At 47.2% G+C, this 26,328-nt stretch overlaps 1 protein-coding gene across 23 annotated transcripts in view; it reads left to right on the forward strand.

Annotated features, from left to right (window-relative positions):
* LOC106603292 (RNA-binding protein Musashi homolog 2) overlaps positions 1-26,328 on the forward strand; it is a 303,576-nt gene that overhangs the window by 176,489 nt on the left and 100,759 nt on the right. The window lies entirely within an intron of this gene.

The following is a 26,328-nucleotide window of genomic DNA, read 5'->3' on the forward strand; positions in this document are numbered from 1 at the left end:
TTGACTGACCTTCATGTCTTAAAGTAATGATGGAATGTATGGACTTGGTCTTTTACCGAATAGGGCTATCTTCTGTATACCACCCCTACCTTGTCACAACACCCTCTGGAGAGCCCTGCGGTTGTGGACAATGCAGTTGTCGTACCAGGCGGTTGTGCATCTGTAAAAGTTTGTGAGGGTTTTAGGGGTCAAGCCGAATTTCTTCAACCTCTGTGTGGGTGGATCATTTCAGATTGTCAGTAATGTGTAAGCAGAGGAACTTTACGCTTTTCACCTTCTCCACTGCGGCCCCGTCGACGTGGACAGGACGGGGTTCAGACAATGGTCCCCGAGCTTAATGATGAGTTTGGAGAGTACTGTGATGTTGAAGGCTGAGCTGTAGTCAATGAACCGCATTCTTACATAGGTATTCCTCTTGTCCAGATGGGATAGGGCAGTGTGATGGCGATTGAGTCATCCATGCATCTATTGGGGCGGTATGCAAATGACAGTGGGTCTAGGGTGTCTGGTAATGGGGTGGTGATATGATCCTTAACTACCCTCTCAAAGCACTTCGTGATGAAAGAAGTGAGTGCTATGGGGCGATAGTCATTTAGCTCAGTTACCTTCACTTTCTTGGGTACAGGAACAATGACGGACATCTTGAAGCAAGTAGGGACAACAGACTGTTATAGGGAGAGATTGAATATGTCCGTAAACACTCCAACCAGCTGGTCTATGCATGCTCTGAGGACGCGGCTAGGGATGCCGTCTGGGCCGGCAGCTTTGCGAGGCTTAACATGCTTAAATGTCTTACTCATGTCAGCCATAGAGAATGAGAGCTCACAGTCCACGGGAGTGGTGGTGGCCCGCGTCGGCGGCACTGTGTTCTTCTTGAAGTGGGTGAAGAAAGGATTTAGCTTGTCCGGGATCAAGACGACTGTGTCCGCGACGTGACTGGTTTTCCCTTTATAATCCGTGATTGTCTGGAATTGTCTGGAATCCCTGCCACATACGTCCCGTTGAATTGCGACTCCACTTTGTCTCTGTACTGATGTTTTTGCCTGTTTGCTTTCAGTTTTGCGTGAATGCTGCCATCTATCCACGTATTTTGGTTTGGATAGGTTTTCGTCATCACAATGGGAACAACATCAGCTATACACTTCCTAATGAACTCAGTCATCGTGTCAGTGTATACGTTAATGTTATTCCCAGAGGCGAACCGGACTATATCTCGGTCCGTGTAATCAAAACAATCTTGAAGCATGGATTCCGATTGGTCAGACCAGCGTTGAACAGTCCTTACCACAGGTACTTCCTGTTTGAGTTTGAGTCTGATTTGCCGAAGGGAAGGCGGATAGGGCCTTGTAGCCATCCTGGAAGGAAGAGCAGCAATGGTCGAGGGATTATGATGCGCGAGTGGCGCAGTCAATGTGTTGATAAAACTTCTGTCGAGTTTTCCTAAGATTTGTCCCCAGCTACAATAAATGCATTCTCAGGATATGCGGTTTCCAATGAAGTTCCTTGAGAGCCGTCATGGTATCGGCTTGAGGGGTAATATACACGACTGTGACATGACCGAAGAGAATAATCGTGAGAGGTAATATGGTCTGCATTAGATGTTTAGGTATTCTATGTTGGGTGAACTAAATAACTTGATTTCCTGTACGTTACCATAATCAGAGCATGAGTAGTTAATCATGAAACATACACCGCCTTTATTTTTCCCAGAAAGTTCTTTATTCGTGTCTGTGCTATGTACTGAGAACCCAGCTGGCTGTATGGTTCGCGACAGTATATTAGGAGAGAGCCATTATTCCATGAAACAGAGTATGTTACAGTCCCTGATGTCTCTCTGGAAGGAGATCCTCGACCTGAGCTCATCTACTTTATTGTCGAAGGACTGAACATTAGCGAGTAATATACTCGGAAGCGGTGGATGGTATGCACGCCCCCTGAGTTGGACTAAAGGTCCACTCCGAATACCTCTTCCCCCGCCGGCGGCGTCTTGGAGCAGTCTCTGGGATACCCTTGGGGGGGCCCTATCTACTGCCCTCCCTCCCTGTTCCTCCCTCCCCATCCCTCCTTCACTCTCAACATATAGGAAACACACACACACACACACACACACACACACACACACACACACACACACACACACACACACACACACACACACACACACACACACACACTAGTTATGGCCAGAAAACACATAGTCAACATGGTGATCGGATATGAACACTAAAGCCTAGTCAGTGTGTTGAGTGTTCACAGCAGCGTGGAAGCTGTCACCCACAGCATGTGTGGTGGTGAGAGAGCACGTGTGTAGACAGGCCTGCTGTGGTCACACACATGTACGCCCTGGGGCTAACACTAGAGTATGGTGCCACCTAGTCAGAAAGACCAAGCATCCAGTCAGCCATGGAGCATGGTTTACTAACCAACTGTACCTACCACTTATACCACCAGCAATACTCCAGGAACCTTTTAGACCTGCACTGAGTTAAAATCATTCTTTCAAGTGCCTTCCTGCTCACATCCGCCAACCTGACACATGATCTACAATCTAAACAGTGATTTTACTGTCAAACTATATTGCCATTGCCAATGAGAGTGTGAGGGAGGTGAGACAAATTGTGGGGGGGGGACAGTGATAAGTTTTGAAAGACAACTTTTGGTTGACTGGCAGCTGCTGATATCGTGGTATCAACTAAACCGTTTGAAGTCGGCTGTAAAAGTTGAAGTGATGGAATCCAATGCTCTTCCACAAAGATAGTTTAATCCTCCATTAAGGATAGCGAAGACAACGCAATGGATTGCTCTTTGATTCCGTCACTCAGTACACTACAAATTCAGTGGTAGGAACTTATGTCGATCATGAAACCAAATCCACAACAACCAGTAAAAGGGGGTACAGTGTATTTGTCATCCACCGGAGGTCCCAGTGAGCCTAATTGGACACCTTTTTCATTTGATTCTGCTTAATAACAGATGAGTAGGATGATGATGAAACCCATTGAAATTACACATGATATTCCTTAACAATGGCTTGTATCCAGACGGCATCCATTTAACCGCTTTAACAAATACTGTGAAATGATTACAGGTTAAATTTGTGTTTTTTTGAATGATGCAAGTATTAGTAATTTCTGGCAGCATGTAGCAGAACTAAGATGGAGGTTGAATAATGATGAAGGTAAAAGTCTCATTTGGACCGAGGCTGGAGAGAGAGAGAGAAGGAAAGAGAGAGAAGGGAGGCAGGGAGGGTGAGAGAGAGAAGGGAGGCAGGGAGGGTGAGAGGATCGATGGGCACGCAGAAGCAGCACAGTTAGGTTTTTCTGTGGGCTGAAAGGCCTGGTTTGTTCCTGGAACATGAACAGAAGGCTGTATTGTGTGTGTCTGTAATCTGCTTACCTGGATCGGCAGCCCAGGGACGAATCTCAGCTCCAGCCTCCCGGTTGGCACCAAGGAGTCAATGTCACACTGCGCCAGTCTCGCCTCGCTTCTAGACAACCAGGCATGGGTCTGTGCATTGCTGTGTGTTTTTGCATCTGTCTATGTGTCGGAGGATATGTCTGTGTGACTTATGAAGATGCGTGCATGTTAGTGTATATTCAGTACCAGTCAAAAGTTTGGATGCACCTCATTCAAGGGTTTTCTTTATTTTTACTATTTTCTACATTGTAGAATAATAGTGAAGACAACACTATTAAATGTAAAAAAGTATTAAACAAATCCAAATATATTTTATATTTGAGATTCTTCAAAGTAGCCACCCTTTGCCTTAATGACAGCTTTGCGCACTCTTGGCATTCTGTCAACCAGCTTCATGAGGTAGTCACCTGGAATGCATTTAAATTAACAGCTGTGCCTAGTTCAAAGTGAATTTGTGACATTTCTTTCCTTCTTACTGCGTTTGAGCCAATCAGTTGTGTTGTGACAAGGTAGGTATACAGAAGATAGCCCTATTTGGTAGAATACCAAGTCCATATTATGTCAAGAACAGCTCAAATAAGCAAAGAGAAATGACAGTGCATCATTACTTTAAGACATAAAGGTCTTAAAATTTCAAGAATTAGAAAGTTTCTTCAAGTTCAGTGGCAAAAACCATCAAGCACTATGATGAAACTGGCTCTCATGAGGACCGCCACAGGAAAGGAAGACCCAGAGTTACCTCTGCTGCAGAGGATAAGTTCATTAGAGTTATCAACCTCAGAAATTGCAGCGCAAATAAATGCTTCACAGAGTTCAACGGACACATCTCAACATCAATTGTTCAGAGGAGACTGCGTGAATCAGGCCTTCATGGTTGAATTGCTGCAAAGAAATCACTACTAAAGGACACCAATAAGAAGAGGAGACTTGCTTGGGCCAGGAAACACGAGCAATGGACATTAGATCGGTGTAAATCTGATGAGTCCAAATTTGAGATTTTTGGTTCCAACCGCCGTGTCTTTGTGAGATGCAGAGTAGGTGAATGGATGATCTCTGCATGTGTGGTTCCCACTGTGAAACATGGAGGAGGTGTGATGGTGTGGGGGTGCTTTGCTGGTCACACGGTCGGTTATTTATTTAGGCACACTTAACCAGCATGGCTTCCACAGAATTCTGTAGCGAAATGCCATCCCATCTGGTTTGCGCTTAGTGGGACCATCATTTGTTTTTCAACAGGACAATGACCCAACACACCTCCAGGCTATATATGGGCTATTTGACCAAGAAGGAGAGTGATGGAGTGCTGCATCAGATGACCTGACCTCCACAATCACCCAACCTCAACCCAATTGAGATGGTTTGGGATGAGTTGGACCGCAAAGTGAAGGAAAAGCAGCCAACAAGTGCTCAGCATATGTGGGAACTCCTTCGAGAGTGTTGGAAAAGCATTCCAGGTGAAGCTGGCTGAGAGAATGCCAAGTGTGTGCAAAGCTGTCATCAGGCAAAGCGTGGCTACTTTGAAGAATCTCAAATATATTTGTATTTTGGTTGCTACATGATTCCATATGTGTTATTTCATAGTTTTGATGTCTTCACTATTATTCTACAATGTAGAAAATAGTTAAAATAAAGAAGAACTCTTGAATGAGTAGGTGTGTCCAAACTTTTGACTGGTACTGTAAGTGCTATGTCTATATGCACAGCCGTCTATGTGTATGTGTGAGTGAACATGTGTATGTTCAGTGCAGCATATGTTTACCTCTTGTAGCTAGAAAGTGGAAGTTATTTCTCTTGAAATGGATTGTTATGGCATTAAATACACAATAAAGACTCAAAAAATGGATGGAATATAATCAGGTGTCATAGTGTTCCGGCCATCTGGCTAAACTCCTCTCCATTATTTATTTCTCCATTGTTCATATTGAGATAATCACTGTCTCGTTGGACGATGAGAACAGCCTATAAGTGCAACCATTAGGCCTCTGTCCTCCCGTTATATAACATTCATTATTTTAAACAAAATCTCCCGTTACTTCTGCACACTCTCGCCCTGGAGGCTGGGCCATGCAGGGAGTTAACCTGGCTACCGCCACCACTCCCTCCCTCCCTCAGAGAGAGGCCCTCACCTGTGACGTCACACAGCCACGTAAACAACTAGCAGTGGGGGATTAAAGATGGCCGTCGGAGTGGAGCCTAGTGCGGGGTGTCTGTCTACTGGAGAGGGATTGCAGGCCCGGGGAGCATAGGAGGAAAGGAGAGGAAGGAGAGCAGAGAGATGGAGTGAGAGAGGGAGAGTGAGAGAGCGGCTCTGTGGGACGCCTCCTCCTGCTGGTTGGTTCCTCTGGCTGGGAGCAGCAGCCGGTGGCTTCAAAAGAGCGGCAGGCAGTCGAGGCCTCCGCTTCCAGCAATTAGAGATCACTCCAGCGGATGCCTCCCGGCCTGGCCCTCAAATCCCTCCAAAATACCCTATGATTATTACTCCACGACACAGATAATTTACCAAATGAATCCTGCACGGCTGAGAGAGAACATCCTACTATTCTTTATATTTTGTGTCCGAGTTTTGATGAGGCTTCTCTTTGTTCCGACAAGTTAAGAGGGGATTTAGGAGACAGAGGGACCGTTTGAGTCTTAAAGATGGCGTAACTTCAGACACTCGCTTTGATATGTTAGCCAAGACGAGCGGTTGAAAAGGAAATGATCCCTTTCATTTCTTACCCAAACACTCATATATATTGGCTCTACTCAGAGCACCGCATGTGCAGCCGGGTTGTTGTTATTTGTGTGAACTGAACTATCATATCTACAGCACATTTTGTAGACCCTTGATATTGGATACAGCCCTTTACTCTGTGTAATGGCACATTTCCTACACAACCCTTTTCAAACTCCAGTATTATAGTCCCACACTCAGTCGGGATGTTGACAGTGTCTGGAGGTCCTCTGTGGCCAATGACAATCTGCTAGAGAGAACAGAGAAAACAGGATGGAACTGGCTGGGAGCCCTGGGGGCGAACACCTGACACAATCCCACAGCAAATGTTATTAGATGTTCTCTAAATTTCCCCATCGCATCGTTTGAAGAGTTCCAGCACCATCAACATTAGCTAGGTAAATTCTCTGCAGTATTTTCTCCCCGTGACTAACCTGATATTAGCCATTAGTGGGAATGGCATCTAAATGGCACACCTAATCATATGCATTACCCCCTCCTCCACCTGAGGGCTCGTCTCCCTGGCCTAATCACGATGACAAAGGAAATGATGTGTTCAGTCACTCTTAATCACTGCTAGAGCTCATCACCGCCCAGCCCCAGCCGGGGGAGTGGGCCTGCTTGTCGCTGAGCAGAGCAGCGCTGTGGAGAGGCGACCTAGCTCACGCATCCCCTTTGCCCGCCCGCTCGCCAGTGTTTACTGACCACTGGGAACAGACGTCAATTCAACGTCTATTCCACGTTGATTCAACATCATTTCATTGAAATGACATGGAACAACGTCGATTCAACCAGTGTGTGCCCAGTGGGAGTTTAATGTGACTCATCCCTGTGTCTGACTGTGACTCCCATCCAGACTGAGACTCACTCGCCCAGGCCATCTTACCCTCTCTACCCACTCTCTAGTTAGTTTGCTGGTCATTTCTGTTGATTTCTGCAGATCCAGTTGAGTCATCTCTAACAGTTCAGTGTTCTTATGACTGTGGTTTTAGCCTGAAGATGACCAGATGGCTGACTGAGCATCTACAGTGCTGGTCTCGCACGGACACTACCTGGTTAGGGTGCTGGATGGGGTCAGGCATCTCTAGGTAAAAAAAGATTAAGGAAGAAAGCAGTACCTGAGGCTCTTCCCTATCCTAATCTCTCACCAGGGGTGAAGCGTGTTGCCATTTAAAACATCAGTTAGTCACACTGGCTGTCTGCATCGCAGCTCACCTCTGGAGAAGCCTTAAGGACAGCCCACAAACACCATGTAGAAGTTAACATTTCTCTCTGTTTGCAGGTATAAAGTTTGTGTGTGTGTGTGTGTGTGTGTGTGTGTGTGTGTGTGTGTGTGTGTGTGTGTGTGTGTGTGTGTGTGTGTGTGTGTGTGTGTGTGTGTGTGTGTGTGTGTGTGTGTGTGTGTGTGTGTGTGCGCGCTCGCGGGTGCATGTGCCTGTGTGAAAAGGATATTTCAGTTTTTTGATGTGTGGCATTTTCTGGTTCACTGTGTGTGTTTGTCTCTTGAGCGAGTCAACATTACATTTTCCTCTGTATCCCTGCTCCTCTATTAAAAGCAGAGATGGATTTATTTAAAAGAAAATAAGCAAACAGCCGTGCCTCGGCTGCCATGGCGGAAGAGTCTCTTCAGGAAATGAAAATACCAGCTCGGGATTGTCATCATATTGCGAGTTAGGTAACCTCTGACCTTTTAATACCCGGGAGCTCTTCTATCGGTGACCCGGCGGATGCTCTCAGAAAGTGAAACCACCGGGGAGGATTCACACTGCTCACATCATCATTCTGAGAACACCTAATAGTGGTTTTACTGAGGTTAAAGTCCCTCTTGGGGAGATTGAGACCAGTGGCCAGGACTGCTGAGTCTACATCCACTCTGTATGGATGTGTCCACTACCTCCACATATACTGTAGCTACCAGAGTACATATATAGGGGGATATGAATAAGACAAGCTTGACTGGTATATACTACTGTACAATAAATAAATGCAGTGTGTTCATGTTCACAGTGCATCAAGGTCTTCCAACAGTGTATTAATGTTTGTAAAGATATTTCCTTAAAGGTAATATATTTACATTCATATTTACATTCATATTTCCAGGATATGCTCTACATAGCTTACTACACGTTACCTTGACCATCATTTTCCGGTCTTGAGGCTAAGCGATGCGGTGCGGTGCCTAGTGAGCCCAGTGTAGGACGGTGTGAGCAGAGCTGTGTGTGAGCTGGAAGCCCCTAAGAGTTCTCTGCTCTGTAGGTAATGGAGCTGGACTGGATCAACACACAGCAGGATGAAGGAGAGAGAGCCCCCTTGGTCGGTTCCCTCAATCTGCATTGTTGCATTTAATTATACCATGGTCTGTGCCTGCCTGCGCTGTGCTGGGCTGCGAGCACCGTTTACAGCTGAGCACAGCACATGGGGGAATGCCTAAGTGCCCACTGTGCACTGTAAGTAGATTGTGTCGCTCTTTGTCTTCCTAACTTGTTTTTAAAACCTGCTCGCTGGGTCTCTGTTGGATAGCAGTGGGTCCTACACAGGGAAATATGCAGCCATTTTTACACCGCTCTCAACAACAATGATGCGCCGCATTAATTACCCACTAGCGCTTCAGAAAGCGGGGATGAGATTAGATAGGTTTATGGTTGGACACGCTCAAACATAGGTGTATGTACACACACCCACAAATACACACGCATGGACGCACTCGCATACGCACCAAATCAAAGTAACATGGTAATCACCTTTAGACGTCTCTCTCTGTTATGTCCTAGCTAGCCTATTAGAGATGAGAGTAAACAGGGGATGTGTGTGTTTAGTCAGTGCAGGGCTGTTTTCTGGCAGCTTCTTGGAGGGAGCCTGAGTGGTAAATATAGAATACATAGAACATCATTAGGAAGATTGCCAACAGCTGTGGAGAGCAACTCTCTCTCTGCAAGGGAAATATTGTAATTTCTCTGACCTGTGTTCTTTTTAAAAGGCCACATTTCTCTTCTCTTCACAGTTAGGTAAGGGTAATTTTCTTCAGAACTAACTGTCTGTTTCTGTCTGGAATAAGTACTATTTTTGCTAGCTAGTCCAAATGTTCAGTGAACCCTAGGTCACATCACTGGAAGATTTCAGATGGCAGCTACCTTAGATGTATTTCTTTAGTCTATTTCATTCCCTTAATTTTGTCCCATAGATTTCAGTACATATTTCCACAATTTAAAGACCTGTCCACTCACATCCCTGGCGACACCATTGTAATACTCTCTCTCAGACAAACAATGTGAGTGCTGTGGAGAACAGGCTGACACTATGGATTGTCTTCCATCAAAGCTAATCTTGTTGGCAATGTCAAAGAGCGACAGAGATACAGATACCTGCCAGAATAATGGAAACACTTCAGTAAATGAGGGATACAAAGTATATTGAAAGCAGGTGAATCCACACGTGTGGTTCCTGATTTAATTAAGAAACGAACAGCCCATCATGCTTAGGGTCATGTATAATAATGCCCAGTTGCCCATTATTTTGGCTACCATGGCTAGAAGAGATCTCAGTGACTTTGAAAGAGGGGTCTTAAAGGAGCATAGTGGGATTTAAATGGCGTGTGTGTGTGTGTCTCCGTCACCAGATCTCAACCCAATTGAATACTTATGGGAGATTCTGGAGCGGCGCCTGAGACAGCGTTTTTCACCACCATCAACAAACACCAAATTATGGAATTTCTCGTGGAAGAATGGTGTCGCATCCCTCGAATAGAGTTCCAGACACTTGTCACGGCTGTCGAAAGGAGCGGACCAAAGTGCAGCGTGGTTGTAGTTCCACATTTTATTAAATCCGTGAAACTTTGCAATACATAAATAACTGAATATGACAAAACAACAAACCGTGACGCAGCGAGAAACAAACACTTCTCAAAATATAATAACCCACAAAACCCAGGAAGAAAAACCCCTACTTAAATATGATCTCCAATTAGAGACAACGAGGACCAGCTGCCTCCAATTGGAGATCAACCCAAAAAACAACAACATAGAAATAGAAAACTAGAACTAAACATAGATATATAAAACATAGAACAAAACACAAAACACCCCCTCTCACACCCTGACCTACTCTACCAGAGAAAATAACCTCTTACTATGGTCAGGATGTGACAACACTTGTAGAATCTATGACAAGGTTCATTGAAGCTGTTTTGGCGGCTCGTGGTGGCGCCCTAAGACACTTTATGTTGGTGTTTCCTTTATTTTGGCAGTTACCTGTACATGGGATAAGGCAGTATCGGGCAGCTGATCAAATAGCAGTCAGCTCTGGAGGCTATAATCAGAGGATCACATCCTGTAAACCGCCGCTTTTGATGATGTTTATCTGAAACGGAGCCTCAAACCCTTCCTTCCATCCTTCATTATCCAGGAGCCTTTAATGTATCAGCTCCTGTTAAAGCGACATCACAGCCACAGCTCCTCAAAACTCTTCATGAATTTCTCTCAAGTACAGATGATGTACAACTAAGCTGATTTCTTTCTGCCGTTGTTTGCATTTCTCCCATAGTTGCGTCAAAGGTCATCACAATCAGCAGCAATGCCACGGCAATCATTTTTTTCACATTTCGCAGGAAGATTGGAAGCTGAATAAAATGTACATTACATCACCTCAAGCTGAATCCTCTACCTTTAGATTATGGGAAAAGTCCTTCTAACTGTCTATCTCTGTGCCTTGAGATTTTAAATGGCTACGGTGTTTGGTGTTATCCTGGGAATGCCTCAGCTGTTAGCCCCCTATCGATCATGCCCAACATTACATTTATTTCACCAACTAAATGCTCTTCCATCTTCCATCTGACTGCATTGACCTTGCCTTCCAGATGCTCCGTTGACCAATGCCGCCCCCTTTATCTACTGATTGGCCACCTGGCCACCTGCTGGCCCACTGATTGGCCAGTGGCGGTAGCTCCAGCTGATTGGCAGGGGAGGGGGCCAACCCCAGCTGTTGGTGGGAGTCAGCGGGAGCAGCTGCAGTGGCAGGATCAGCTACCTGATGTAAGAGCGCCTTTGAATTAATGATAAAACAGTGGTAATAACCAGCAGTTCTGAGGGCACGTGTCCCCTCCTAGCCCCAGGCCCTCCCTCAGTGCTCAGTGTGCCTGGGGAAGTATTTAACAGGCCTGAGACTGGTCATCCATTATTCACAAGGAAGGGCCCACTCACCGCTCTCCCAGCTCCACCTGGCCCCCATCACCACAGATGTACCCTACAATGCTCCACCTAGCTGATCCATCTCTCCTGACTCCTCCTCCCTGTGTCATGTCAGCTGGGAGCCATTTCTCCTAGCAGAGGAGCTGCTGTAAGGGCCACAGTGAACATGGAGGGGCTACGGGAGGTTGCAAACCACAGAATTCCATTTCAGCTAGTATCAGGAGAGTCGTCTATACATCCTGATGACCCTGCTCCCCTTCCACAGGGGCTCTGATGTACAGTGAGGAGTGCTGCTCTCCCCATAAAGCAGCCAGTGGAGAGGGGCTCCCATAGGGTGTGTGTGTGTGTGTGTGTGTGTGTGTGTGTGTGTGTGTGCGTGTGTGCGTGCGTGCGTGCGTGCGTGCGTGCGTGCGTGCGTGCGTGCGTGCGTGTTTGTGCGCATGTGTGGGTGTGTTGTGGTCTGTAATTTTTATTTTTTATTTGTATTTCACCTTTATTTAACCAGATAGGCCAATTGAGAACAAGTTCTCATTTACAACTGCGACCTGGCCAAGATAAAGCAAAGCAGTTCGACAAAAACAACAACACAGAGTTGCACATGGGATAAACAAACGTACAGTCAATAATACAATATAAAACTCTATATACAGTGTGTGCAAATGTCGTAAGATTAAGGAGGTAAGGCAATTAATAGGCCAGAGTGGCGAAATAATTACAATTTAGCATTAACACTGGAGTGATAGATGTGCAGATGATGATGTGCAAGTAGGGATCCTAGGGTGCAAAAGAGCAAAAATAAATAACAATATGGGGATGAGGTAGTTGGGTGGGCTATTTACAGATGGGCTGTGTACAGGTGCAGTGATCGGTAAGCTACTCTGACAGCTGATGCTTAAAGTTAGTCAGGGAGATATGTATCCAGCTTCAGTGATTTTTGCAATTCGTTCCAGTCATTGGTAGCAGAGAACTGGAAGGAAAGGCGGCCAAACCAGGTGTTGGCTTTGGGGATGACCAGTGAAATATACCTGCTGGAGCGCGTGCTACTGGTGGGTGTTGCTATGGTGACCAGTGAGCTGAGATAAGGCAGGGTGAATGGGCAGAGAGGGTCAGTTAGGTACGCACAGGACCTGAGTTCGAGGCTGGGGCCGACAGATCAACAAAAAGAGGTACCGCGTTAGTAAACAGTCCAGCAGGCATCAGCTGTGTAGCCGAGTGATCATAGGGTCCAATGAGCAGCAATAGGTGAGTCAGGGAGGCGTTCGGTCGCTACTACGCTAGACGAGCGGGAGACAACGGCGTTCAGAAAGCTAGCGGGCCGGGTCTAGCGGATGGGTCTTCAGCAACATCGCAACGGAAATGCCAGTTGAAACCACATCGGACGTTTACGTCGGCAGACCAGTCGTGATGGATCGGCGGGGCTCCATGTCGACAATAAAGGGTCCAGGCCAATTGGCAAAAGAGGTATTGTAGCCCAAGAAGTTAGCTGGTATATGGGCCTAGCTCGTGGCTAGCTCAAGGCTAACTGGTGCTTGCTTCGGGACAAAGGCGTTAGCTAACAGTAGCCACTCGATTGCAGCTAGCTAGCTGCGATGATCCGGTGTAGTGGTCCAGAGCTTGCGGCAGGAATCCAGTGATGTGGTAGAGAGAAGCAGTCTGATATGCTCTGGGATGATCAAATAGTCTGGGTAGCCATTTGATTAGATGTTCAGGAGTCTTATGGCTTGGAGGTAGAAGCTGTTTAGAAGTCTCTTGGACCTAGACTTGGTGCTCCGGTACCGCTTGTCGTGCGTTAGCAGAGAGAACAGTCTAAGACTAGGGTGGCTGGAGTTTTTGACAATTTTTAGGGCCTTCCTCTGACACCACCTAGTATATAGGTCCTGGATGGCAGGAAGCTTGGCCCCAGTGATGTGCTGGGCCATACGCACTATCCTCTGTAGTGCCTTGCGGTCGGAGGCCGAGCAGTTGCATACCAGGCAACTCTGTTCACATTATGCGCCCGCTTTTCAACGCCTGCCTCTCTCTCTAATGCAGAGCCCTGCGCTGCCGTTTTGTTCCATTTATTTATTTGTTTATTCAATTTATTTTATTGTGGGTGCTATTATCATTGTTTTCCACCTCTGCAGCTGGACTGACAGGTTGCCAATCATAGTGAGATTTCATCTCCTGTTGGCGTAGTAACGGCGGTGCTGTGCTAATTGAGTTGAACGTGGCGCTTGTCTCTCCTCAGAGAATCCGTCCGTCGCCGTCTTCTCATCGGTTTGGTTGAGCTTGACAGGTTCTGAGTGTGTTAGTGTGGGGTGAGGAGGGGTGTATGAAAACGGTGGGATTCCCTCAATGCTATTTGCTTCCTGTCAAGGGTGTACTTTGCAAAACGCTTCGCCCTTTTTACTGGTTGCTGTAGCTTGGTGAAGGAAAGAAAACATGAAAATGATTGAAAATAAATCAGAATTTGTGAAATTGAACAGGCCCGGAATTCTATCAGCCATTAACAGGCAGCGTATTTTAGTGGTGGCACTTGGCTCTCTCGCTTTCTCTCTCTCTCTTTCTCGCTCTCTCTTTCTCTCTCTCTCTCTGGTGGGGCCGTTTATTTGTGCTGAGTGGAGCCGGGGCCCGGCCATTCGTGGCCCTCCAACAGGGAATCTCATCAATAGTTCATGAGGGCCACTTATTAAGTGAGGTCACACAGACATGCAAGTGGGATGATATCATGTTTAATAAGCCCCTGTGTTCTCTCTATTGTACCTCAATGAAGGATGAAATGTCATCTGAGTGCTGGAGAGGGACAGAGCGGGAGGGAGGCTGTGTGTGTATGCGTGTGCACGTGTGCTCGTATTCATATTGCTTTTCATATCTCAATTGTTCTACTTCATTCACATGCAGACAAGCCTACTTAATAGGCAGTGCCCCTAAAAATACAGTGGTGTGTATTGCCATCAATTAATAGTTGCCATCAAGCTCCCATGCATTTGTGCTGTAGTACCTCCAACACTGGTTAAATGTGTTTCATCTCTTCTCCCAGCACTTTTTTTCTTCCTTCCTCCAATGTGCTCTGAAAGGTGTGTGTGCCGTTTGGCACTCCACACAGTATCACATAGGCTGCCTTTGATAAGTGTCTGCTGGAAGAATGGAGCGAATAAAGGGTGTTTGTTCAGGTGGCTTTGAAAGAGGAAGAGAGGAGGTTCAGTGTGCTCTGCTGTTAGGCGGCCTTGGGTAGAGGAGCTCATGTCGAGAGGGGAGGCTTTCATATGGGGGCTGTGTAGTTCTGCCTTGCTTCAGGGGCTGCCTCTACACCTCGACACACAACCACTGCCTTAGCAGCACTCCCCTGTGTGCATGCGTGTGTGCCGGTGTGTGTGCCTTCCGTGTGTGTCTCTTTGTGTCTCAGCACGTTCACACTTGGGAGCATGTGGGCTCCAATTCCAAACACACGCTAAATGAGCAGCTCGCTTGTCATCAATCCAAGCCTTTCACACTCACGTAAACATTAGAACAGATATTCACACAAACCTTCCCTCTATTATTCTCACATCCCTCTATCCTCACCGCCACACAGGGAGAGGAGGTGCATCAAAGGTATCTTTCTCCAGTCTTCCTTTATCTCCCTCCATCATTCCCTTGCTTGTACTCTCTCTCTTTCTCTCTCTCTTTCTCCCGTTCCCTTTTTTTCTTTTGCTCTTTTCTCCACAATGTCTCTCCCTCTTTCTCCCTTGTGTCTCTTTGTCTCCCTCCAAACCCCTCTCACCTTTGCCTCTGCCTGTCCAACTTTGGTCCCCAGGGGAATCTCCCTCCAGCAGCTTTTTGTTCACTGTTTGTTTCTTTGACTTGAGAATTCACTTTTTTTTTTCTGAAATCGTGCCTCAAAGGATTCCAATCAGTGATCCTTCTCTGCTCTCCACCCTCCCAACCCTCTCCCTCCTCCCGATCCATCACACAGCAGCAGCCAATGCAGCCAGCCTTTCAAAGTCCTGCCTCTGTCTCATTTCTCATAAATGAGCGTTACCTCTCTCACGCTCTCTCTCTCTTTCTCCTTACTCTCCCCTGCGCGCTCTCTCTCTCTCTCTCTCTCTCTCTCTGGCTCTCAGATTTAATTTCATTTCCCCCTGTAAATGCCACAGCAGTCCCTTCAGAAATGGCATTTTTACATTCTCCCTTTGTTCTTTCATTTCTCCCACCTGCCTGCTTCTAACCCCCTCCTCCTTTTTCTCAGGAATTCATTTTTCCTGTCCTTCCTTCCATTCATGCCTCTCTCTTCCCATCTCCCTCAATCCATCTCTCCACCCCTCTCCCTGCCTCTGTCTTTGTCAAACCAAAGTGACATTCCCCCCATGGAAATGAGTGAAAACATCAAACAGGAGAACAGTCCTCTGGCACCAGTGCGCCTCTCCGTGGCACATTGTGTTTTTGTGTGTTCAATCAAAATGCTAATGGCGTTATCAGCAACATCGGGGCGATGTTATTGTAGCGCTAATTGATAAGAAGAGGACGATGGGAGCAGCAGATAGTTAGCACTAGCCCCTGATGCTGCCACATGCCCAGCCCAGCGTTCAATTATTATTTCATTACAATGGCTGTAATAAAAGGGAACAAATTGCTTACTGATGACTGTTTCTGCGGCAACACTGCGTGCACTGCTCTCCTGTTTTCCTCTGCTATAACCATGTGGTGTGTTGTGGTGTGTGTGGCTCATTTAGATACAGAGGAGATTGGACGTACAGTAGTACAGTACATTCTGAAGCCTGGGCTCTCAGTTGAAGGTAACGCAGATACATGTAGTAAAGCCTTGGCTCTCAGGGGAGAGGATTTATTTATCAAGCCACATGTCTGTAGAAGTGCTCTTCACGCATTACATGGGCTGATATGGGGCTGTTTTTGCCCACATGTCCTTCTGGTTTCATGTTTGAGAACCTTGTGTGTGTGTGTGTGTGTGTGTGTGTGTGTGTGTGTGTGTGTGTGTGTGTGTGTGTGTGTGTGTGTGTGTGTGTGTGTGTGTGTGTGTGTGTGTGTGTGTGTGTGTGTGTGTGTGTGTAAGAGTGAGTATCTGTGTGATAGAGAGAGAGATAGATAGTAGAGAAATGAGACAACTGGAAATTGTAATTGCTGAAGAATCTAGGAGAAAGTCGGGGGAAAAAATCCCTCTGTCTTCCAATTTGTCAAAGTTCCTTTTTCCCCCAGCATGCCAGTGGCCAGTGAGGGTAATTAATAGGCTAGGAGTTATTTCCGATGTGTCAGTATTTCAGGCTGCCTTCAGAGTGATAATGTTCCCTGGCTGCTGGCCCTGGGGACTGCTCTATCTTATTAACTTGTCCTAGGAGACAGCTCCGCCATGGACAGCCCTGCTTTAAGGCCCACCAAGAGGGGAGGGAGGAAGGGGGAGGGATGGGGAGGGGGAGGGAGGGGCAGGTAGAGGAGGCGAGAGGGGACAGGGAGGGAGGGGCAGGTAGAGGAGGAGGGAGGGGACAGGAGGGGAGGGGCAGGTAGTGGAGGAGGGAGGGGCAGGTAGAGGAGGAGGGAGGGGACGGGATGGGAGGGGCAGGTAGAGGAGGAGGGAGGGGACAGGAGGGGAGGGGCAGGTAGAGGATGAGGGAGGGGACTGGGAGGGAGGGGGAGGGGCAGGTAGTGGAGGAGGGAGGGGACGGGATGGGAGGGGCAGGTAGAGGAGGAGGGAGGGGAGGGGCAGGTAGAGGAGGAGGGAGGGAGACAGAGAGGGAGGGGGCAGGTAGAGGAGGAGGGAGGGGACAGAGAGGGAGGGGGCAGGTAGAGGAGGAGGGAGGGGACAGAGAGGAAGGGGGCAGGTAGAGGAGGAGGGAGGGAGACAGAGAGGGAGGGGGCAGGTAGAGGAGGAGGGAGGGGACAGAGAGGAAGGGGGCAGGTAGAGGAGGAGGGAGGGGACAGAGAGGGAGGGGGCAGGTAGAGGAGGGAGGGGGCAGGTAGAGGAGGAGGGAGGGGGCGGGGAGGGGAGGGTCAGGTAGAGGAGGAGGGAGAGGACAGAGAGGGAGGGGGCAGGTAGAGGAGGAGGGAGGGGGCGGGAGGGGAGAGGAGGGTCAGGTAGAGGAGGAGGGAGAGGACAGAGAGGGAGGGGGCAGGTAGAGGAGGAGGGAGGAAGAGGGAAGCGGATCACTAATCACCACACCACTGTACCTGTAGGGGGTACAAGGGCTTGTTCAGCTGTCCTCCTCCACTCTCCTATTGAGACTGTAGTCTCAACACCTCTCCACCGGTGTGGAGCTGACAAAATCAGCTGACAAAATAGGTGATCATTAAACCACCTTGAGGCATTGATCAAAATGGCTAAATGCTGTAGTTAGTAGAGGGTGCAGGGTGCAGTACTGTATATCTATGATTAAAGATACGATTGGGCTGATATAAGCTAATGTGAGCCCCAAAGTACCCAGGCAGGCAGGAGGAAGCTCTACTCTGCTCTGTCTATAATGAGGAGAGAGAGAGCTACACAGACCCTATGGAGGAGAGAGGAAAGGAGAGGAGAAAAGAGGAAAGGAGAGAAGAGGAGAGTAGAGGAGTGGAGGCACTAGGATGAGTGAAATGAAGCAGTGGCTTGACACCCTTTTAATCTGTTTTGCCTTTAAATGCTTCTCTATTGAGTGCAAGAGCACAAGGTTAATGAGAACAAGTCTCCCAGGTGACAGAGGATGCTACCGAGAGAGGAGATCTCAACCACCAGGAGGGAGGACATAGTGGAGAGGAGGGGGGGAGGAGAGTGCGAGAGTGGGGGTAGAGGAGGGCATGGAGGTAAAGGCGAGTGGATGAGTCAAGAAAAGACTGCGGTGGAGAAAATGAAGAGTGGAGTGCATGAGAGTATGATGCTTTTTAGATGAAAAAAGAGAGAAATATTACATACACCATTTTTATGACGGCCTCCTATTTGCGCCTGGTCTGTATGATATGTCAGTCTGTTGGTATTTGCTCTGTAGACGCCAGTCCTGAGTGGGGATTTATTAAGAGTGCACGAGACAGAAGGGAAAGAGGGAGCCTGTTGCATGGTGGCTACTGAGAAAGGAAGGCCAGCAGCCTCTGAGGAGAGGATGGTCAGTCTGAAAGAGAGAAGGAGAAGCTGCGTTCCCTGTTTGTTTTTCTCTCTTTCCCCTGTAGGCCATTTCCCTCTCTCCCCATGACAGATAAACTCTAGGGGGGAGAAGGAAGGGGGGGAAATGGCCTCTTTCAGCCTTCAGATTTAATTTCAACCCACTTTTTCTCCAGAGGACAATGCCAGCGGAAGGTCTTATCGGGGCTGAGTCACAGAGGCCCAGAGGCCATGGGCGCCCATCTGCAGCACAAAGCCTGTCACATATAAATTATATTTATATGTGGGAGGGTTGTGTGACGGACAGACGGACGGACAGACAGACATATGGAGGGAGGGGTGCGGGGGTGGACTTGGCTGAAGACCTGCTCTGTGTCTCACTGACACCACAGCGGACAGAGGGCTGGGCCACAACTCAACACACCGCCGTAAACAGGCATAGCAGTAGAGGATGGGGAAATCACTATAAGCACCCCACTTAAGCACTCCCATCCCTGGAATCAGCTAAATGACGGCTACCATGCATCTGATCACATACATTCATTACTGCACTCAGCCAGTCCACCTGTGTGCACTGTGCAGAAATATAATGTGCAGTTATGGCGGGAGTAGAGTGCTCATCTCATCTGACCATTTGAGACGGAATGTAGCTAACTGCACATGGCTTTCCACGCTAAGAGGATGCCGGATGCCTTTACAGAGCAATCTGCCTGCTTCGTGGAGACACAGGTCATGGGGTAAGGGTGTGTGTAGGGAGAATGGGATTAGCACAGACAAGCACAGCCAGAGATTTGAATGGAGAATAAGCCTCCAGGACAGCTGAATAAAGAGCTGTGTGTCTAACAGCCATCGCCCCGGGTTCGCCACACCTCCACAGCTCTAAGGTAGAGGGAAACACCCCATACAGTCTCTCCCAGCCTCTTTGGAGGGACATTCTCTCCCAGCCTCTTTGGATGGACAGTCTCTCCCAGCCTCTTTGGACGGACAGTCTCTCCCAGCCTCTTTGGACGGACAGTCTCTCCCAGCCTCTTTGGATGGACAGTCTCTCCCAGCCTCTTTGGATGGACAGCCTCTCCCAGCCTCTTTGGACGGACCGTCTCTCCTAGCCTCTTTGGACGGACAGTCTCTCCCAGCCTCTTTGGAGGGACAGACTCTCCCAGCCTCTTTGGAGGGACAGTCTCTCCCAGCCTCTTTGGATAGACAGGCTCTCCCAGCCTCTTTGGAGGGACAGTCTCTCCCATCCTCTTTGAAGGGACAGTCTCTCCCAGCCTCTTTGGATGGACAGACTCTCCCAGCCTCTTTGGATGGACAGTCTGTCCCAGCCTCTTTGGAGGGACAGTCTTTCCCAGCCTCTTTGGATGGATACACTCTCTCCCAACCTCTGTGGGAGGATATGCTCTCTTCCAGCCTCTCTACTGTGCTGCCCCCCAGGTTACCCCTTCGTGACTGCCTCCCTGCCCCCTCCCTGGCAGCCCCCACATTAGCTTGTTTTGGGTTTACGATTTTCTCTCCCATCAGGCCGTGTTGGTCCCTCCCAGTGAGTAATCACCTTCTCAGCGTACGTTGAAATTGTCTTCATTGTTTTAGATTCTGGCTCTTTTCACAGTGTCACTTTCAATAAAGGAGAGAATCAAGTGTTAGCTGTCAGGTATATGTAACACATTCACATGTTGATATGGAGGAGAGAGAGAGAGACGGCAGGGGATCTGAGCTATGTCATTCCATTCTCATATAGAAGAATGGAGAGACATCACATATGAGGGAACACATTTTTACACAAATTGGATTCCAAAGTAATAAAATGCATAAAGAAAGTTTTAGGGCATTGACAACAGGCCGTATGGGTAAGATAGTTGGAACGTTGAGTAAACGTATTTGTATCCACATTTTTAAATGTCACCTTAATGAGATTTTGCAGATATTTATGTAGGATTACCGAAGCCTTTGCTCTATGTGAAAAAAAATCCCATTACCATCCCTGTATGTGAAAACCAAGTAGGTGTTTTTTATCAAATACTTTACACTGTCAATTTAATATAACAGGCGTCTATAAATCACAATTTATACCAATACAAGTATCTGGCCCATTCTATCTAAATCTCCATTCTATCTAAATTCCATTTGTGAAAGATATTTTTTCTCCCCTGAATTCTTATGGAGCGAATGTTATGATTGTGCATACAGATAAGACAGTCACCAGTGGTGGAATGGAATAGAGACGTGGAATATCTCATATAGCTACCTAGACAGCTTTTTTTCTCCACAAACGATACCAAGTATTGACCTGATAGCTGGTCCCGGTCTTTTGAAGGGTAGATAGCGAAACAGGAAGACGGGGCACAAAAATAGTGTTTGTTGTCAGTGATAAAAATGTCCTGGACTGAGTGACAGCACTCTGCTGTAGCCATGGCGACCGAGGCAATCAGAAAGGCGATGGGCTTTGCTAATGAAGGGCCTCGTTAACAGGAGTGGAGATGATAAGGGCTCCGCTTGGCGTCCCCGGGGAATGAAACCGAAAGGGAGGGAGGGGGAGAGAGAGAGAGAGAGGGAGGGAGGGAGGGAGGGAGAGAGAGAGAGGGAGAGAGAGAGAGGGAGAGAGAGAGAGAGAGGGAGAGGGAGAGAGGGAGAGAGAGAGAGAGAGGGGGCTGTTCACCTGAGTGTGTCATACAGGGACCCTACCTCATTCCTGGAGATGTGTTTGGGTTCAGAAGGTGGACATTTTGGGTTTCTGCACAGCTGAATGTCTAAAGATTGTGTTAAAATCATATGCAAAAACCCTGTGCAACATTATCCACAGCCCATAGGGCCACAGCAGGGCCTCAGGGTACTCTACTGTACATCTGTAGGCTGTGAAGATGACTGATGTAGTGAAGATGTAATAACACTGGTAAAGATAGTATGTGAGCCTATCTTAGGTGTGTGTGTATTTTTGGTGGCTGTCTGGACAGTGGAGAGTTGGGTACTGTTATTTAGGTTGAGGTGTTTATCAGACGGCTGCAGGTGAGAATGCCATGCTACGCTAGGTAATGGGCTGTATCTCTCAGACAGACAGACAGACAGTCCTTATGCACTGGGCTTTCTCTGGGCTCTCTCTGGGCATGCTGACCTCTGTAGGCTGTGTGTTTGATGTTCCTCAGGCCCAAATGTAAGGGGAAAGCATGTACCTTACTTATATTTTTAGTTTTTTTTTAAGGATTTTGCATAAAATGTTTGAATGATTTTCTTTCTGTATTTTTTTTTTTTGTTTTTAAAAGAAAATAATAAAATGTTGTATATCACTACTACAAATTTTAGAGAGAGAACGTCAAGGGTGTAGAGAGAGAACGTCAAGGGGGATCAATGTGATAGTAGTACTGTTAAAACAGACCTGGGTTCAAATACTATTTAGACATTTGGAAGTAAGTATTTAGATATGTTTTATTTGAAAAGACAAGTAGTTGGAATGTATTTGGAAATACACTTATAATGTTTTAGAAAATACTCAAATACACCGACTCAAATACACTCCCATGCATTTAACCCAGGTATTTGAAAATAGTATTTGAAATAAGTATTTTAAATAGTAGGCTATTTATTGGATGTAATTTGTGGCCCGAAGTAGTTGATTCGGGCCACATTATTTGAAAATACTCAAATACACAGAAATGTATTTGAACCCAGGACTGATAAAAACACAGCAAAACATGATATACTCTTTCCCTCACAGATGTGTCACTTACTTTGGTCTCTTTGTACCTTCATCAAAAATATCCTCTCTTGTTTGAGAGCTGAGGCTTGTTTCAAAGCACAGCCAGCTGTTTCTTTGGTTTGAGAGTGCTACGGACAGACAGAGGGAACTCAGAGGCACTTGTTCACCACATACAACTGGATCATACCAACAAATGACAGTTTCCCAATCTGCTTTCCTCTTGTCTACATCCCCAACTCTCCAAGTACTGACTCCTTCACTTCTTCACTCACTCACTCACTCACTCACTCACTCACTCACTCACTCACTCACTCACTCACTCACTCACTCACTCACTCACTCACTCACTCACTCACTCACTCACTCACTCACTCACTCACTCACTCACTCACTCACTCACTCACTCACTCACTCACTCACTCACCCACCCCCACGGGAGAAAGCATGGTCCTTGCTACCCGAGATCCTTGAACGTCCCTACCCCCATTTAAGTTGACATTTAAAATTGTTATGGTAAGGATTAAGGTTAGGATTAGGGTTATGTCTATGGTTAAGGTAAGGTTAGGGTTAGGATAAGGGTAGGGTTTAGGGTAGGGACATCCCAACGATCCCGGATAGCACTAACCGAGAAGGCAAGGCGTTGTCCGTGTGGCCGTAGAGCAGGCCTGATTGATTGGCCGTCTGTTCAGTCATGGCAGAGGGTCTGTAGCATGTGGGCGAGTTGCTGGAAGGTCAGTAAGGGGCCACGTTATGTCATATTACACACAGAGAGATCTCACACTCACTCACACTGCTGTCTGGTGTGGCACAGTAGAGAAAAGCAGGCTATCTCTCTGCCGTCATTTTACTATTAGTTCTACTGTCTTATATTCAGAGATAACCAAGGGTTTTGATTTTTATTGTAGGCTACCCAGCTAATTGGATTTGGTTGTCAAGAATTAGGTAGGGGGAACTGTGAGTTGTAGCAGTGGGTGTGATTATAGCCTGCAATACCAGGGCAAAACACTTGTCATAGGATAAAAATACACTAAGTGGTGTGCCTGGCCATTTTTGGAACTATTGCAGTGTATAATGGTTAGACTGTAAACTCTCCTTCCAGACTCACATCAAACATCTCCAATCCAAAATTAAATCTAGAATTGGCTTCCTATTTCGCAACAAAGCATCCTTCACTCATGCTGCCAAACATACCCTCGTAAAACTGACCATCCTACCGATCCTCGACTTCGGCGATGTCATTTACAAAATAGCCTCCAATACCCTACTCAATAAACTGGATGCAGTCTATCACAGAGCCATCCGTTTTGTCACCCAAGCCCCATATACTACCCACCACTGCGACCTGTATGCTCTCGTTGGCTGTCCCTCGCTTCATACTCGTCGCCAAACCCACTGGCTCCAGGTCATCTACAAGACCCTGCTAGGTAAAGTCCCCCCTTATCTCAGCTCACTGGTCACCATAGCAACACCCACCTATAGCACACGCTCCAGCAGGTATATCTCTCTGGTCACCCTCAAAGCCATTTCCTCCTTTGGCCGTCTCTCCTTCCAGTTCTCTGCTGCCAATGACTGGAACGAACTACAAAAATCTCTGAAACTGGAAACACTTATCTCCCTCACTAGCTTTAAGCACCAGCTGTCAGAGCAGCTCACAGATCACTGCACCTGTACATAGCCCATCTATAATTTAGCCTAAACAACTACCACTTCCCCTACTGTATTTATTTATTTATTTTGCTCCTTTGCACCCCATTATTTCTATTTCTACTTTGCACTTTCTTCCACTACAAATCTACCATTCCAGTGTTTTACTTGCTATATTGTATTTACTTTGCCACCGTGGCCTTTTTTGCCTTTACCTCCCTTATCTCACCTCATCTGCTCACATTGTATATAGACTTATTTTTTTACTGTATTATTGACTGTATGTTTGTTTTACTCCATGTGTAACTCTGGGTTGTTGTATGTGTCGAACTGCTTTGCTTTATCTTGGCCAGGTTGCAATTGTAAATGAGAACTTGTTCTCAACTTGACTACCTGGTTAAATAAAGGTGAAATAAAATAAAAAATCATGTGGTGCCAGTATTACAGGAGGTTGTGGACACAAACACTGCAGACTTTTGTGATGCTAGTATTACAGTGATGTTCAGACAAGAGTGCAGGCTTGAGAGCAAAGCAACACTAATGCTGTCAGTACAGGCGGTCTCAGTTACAAAGGCCAGTATTAAAGCCCATTACCCAGCAGCCTCAGAGTCAGAGAACAGAGAGACAGGATGAAATCCTGACTCCATTAAGACTGCCTGTCTTGGAGAGAGACAGAGAGAGCAGCACCACAGCCCCAACCAGCTCATCACTGGGTACATGTTAGTCATGAGTTACCCTGCCCCCCCCCCCCCCCACACACACACACACCACCCCACCACATCCACAACAGAGAACCATAACACAATTTCATACACGCTGCTTTATCGAGCAGAAATAATTTGCATTTATTCTCTATTTCCACTCCAGTAAAATGTGTGTTACAGTACACTTGTAAACGAGTAACTCAATTACTGCACCGTCTCTAGCGTCCAGTGTCTGTACCAGGCGCTGTACTCTAATTACCATAACCCCAATATAAATACCCCCTTTCTCCATCAAACTAAGGGGGCGGTGTTCAGCTCCAGGAGGCAGAAAGTCTATTGGGAGGGCTGCTTGATCAGCTAGTGTAGGAGCAGGTTAAAGATAGCCAGCCGTTGTCAATGGGGCCCTCTCTCATTAGAATTCCACTGGCATGTGCCTCGTTCCCTTTAAGGGTCATTAAAGGAAATTGGAGGCAGAATTTGTACAATGGTCTGTTTAACCTCTAGCAGCTTCTGGATGGCTATTGACTTTGGCAGTAGATTTCTGCTAAGGTATGAATCACATGATCCAGATGACAGGCGGTGGCATTTCCAGTGTGAGGGCTGAGATGGACAGATCACTCACTGAGAGATGTTCTCCTTTGAAATAGGTTTATTTGTTTGTTTATGCCATTTTCCCTTTTACCCGGGAATGATAACAAATTGCCTATTTGGTTATCCGTGTTTCTGGCGGTAAAGGAGGACTCTGTTAGGAGGACTCTGTTACACCTCCCGACTCTGTGCTCCCTAATAAAGTCTTGGAGCACTGTGTCGGCCCGGGGCTGGCTGCAGCACCACCCTCATTACAGCCACCTTCATTTGGAGGATTACAAGCTACAAGGTAATACAAGGTAATCCGCCCCATGATAAAGGTCACATTTGTGTTTGGGGCTCATCATGGCTGTCTATAGGACATGTTTTGGAGAGATCAGGAGTCACCCATACATCCACCTCCCCCACTACCTCATCCTGCTTCTTTTGTGAGTGAGAGGATCACACCTAAGGGCACCTGCTCCATCTCTCTCAGCCGTGGAGTGGCTCTCTCTCTGGAGTCAGTGACACTGCAAAAACAACAGGGCCATCTAGAGCTGCGACAGAGAAAGAGACAGAGAAAAGGGGCTAGTCAGTTGCACAACTGAATGCATTCAACCGAAATGTGTCTTCCGCATTTAACCCAATCCCTCTGACTCAGAGAGGTGCGGAGGGCTGCCTTAATCGGGGGTTAATAGGGAGCAGTTGCTGTTGGGGGTTAAGGGCAGATTTTTCCACCTTTCTGGCTCGGGGATTCAAACCAACAACCTTCCGGTTGCTGGCTCAACGCTAGGATATCACAGAGGTATAGAGTCCTCTACTGCACTGTGGGTTGGTTCACCCATCATATTTGCATGTTCTATGAACAAGGCAACATAGATCACAACATACTGTAGGTAGGCAGGAGGGGGCCTCCCGAGTGTTGCAGCGGTCTAAGGTACTGCATCGCAGTGCTTGAGGTTTCACTACAGGCCTGGGTTCGATCCCAGGATGTGCTACAGCAGGCAGTCACCGGTAGACCCATGAGGTGGCGCACAATTGGCCATGCTGGACAGTGTTCCTCTGACACATTGGTGCTTCTGGGTTAAGCGAGCAGTGCGGCTTGGCAGGGTCGTGTTTCAGAGGACGCTTCACTTCTCCTGAGTCTGTAGGGGAGTTGCAGCGATGGGACAAGACTGTAACTACCAATTGGGGAGAAAAAGGTAGGCAGGAGGAGTAGTTTCATCCACTTTCTTAGTCCATTTGTTTTTGATTGTTCTGTTGTTTTTTCTGAGGCCAGGAGATCTCGGTGGTCTTTATGTGCCACTTATCCATTCCAGCCATGCGTATCACAATGCAGGAGGGCTGAGTGGAATCGCATCGGAGAGGAGAGG

Source organism: Salmo salar, chromosome ssa04, assembly GCF_905237065.1.
Source record: "Salmo salar chromosome ssa04, Ssal_v3.1, whole genome shotgun sequence".
In the NCBI taxonomy this organism is placed as follows: domain Eukaryota; kingdom Metazoa; phylum Chordata; class Actinopteri; order Salmoniformes; family Salmonidae; genus Salmo; species Salmo salar.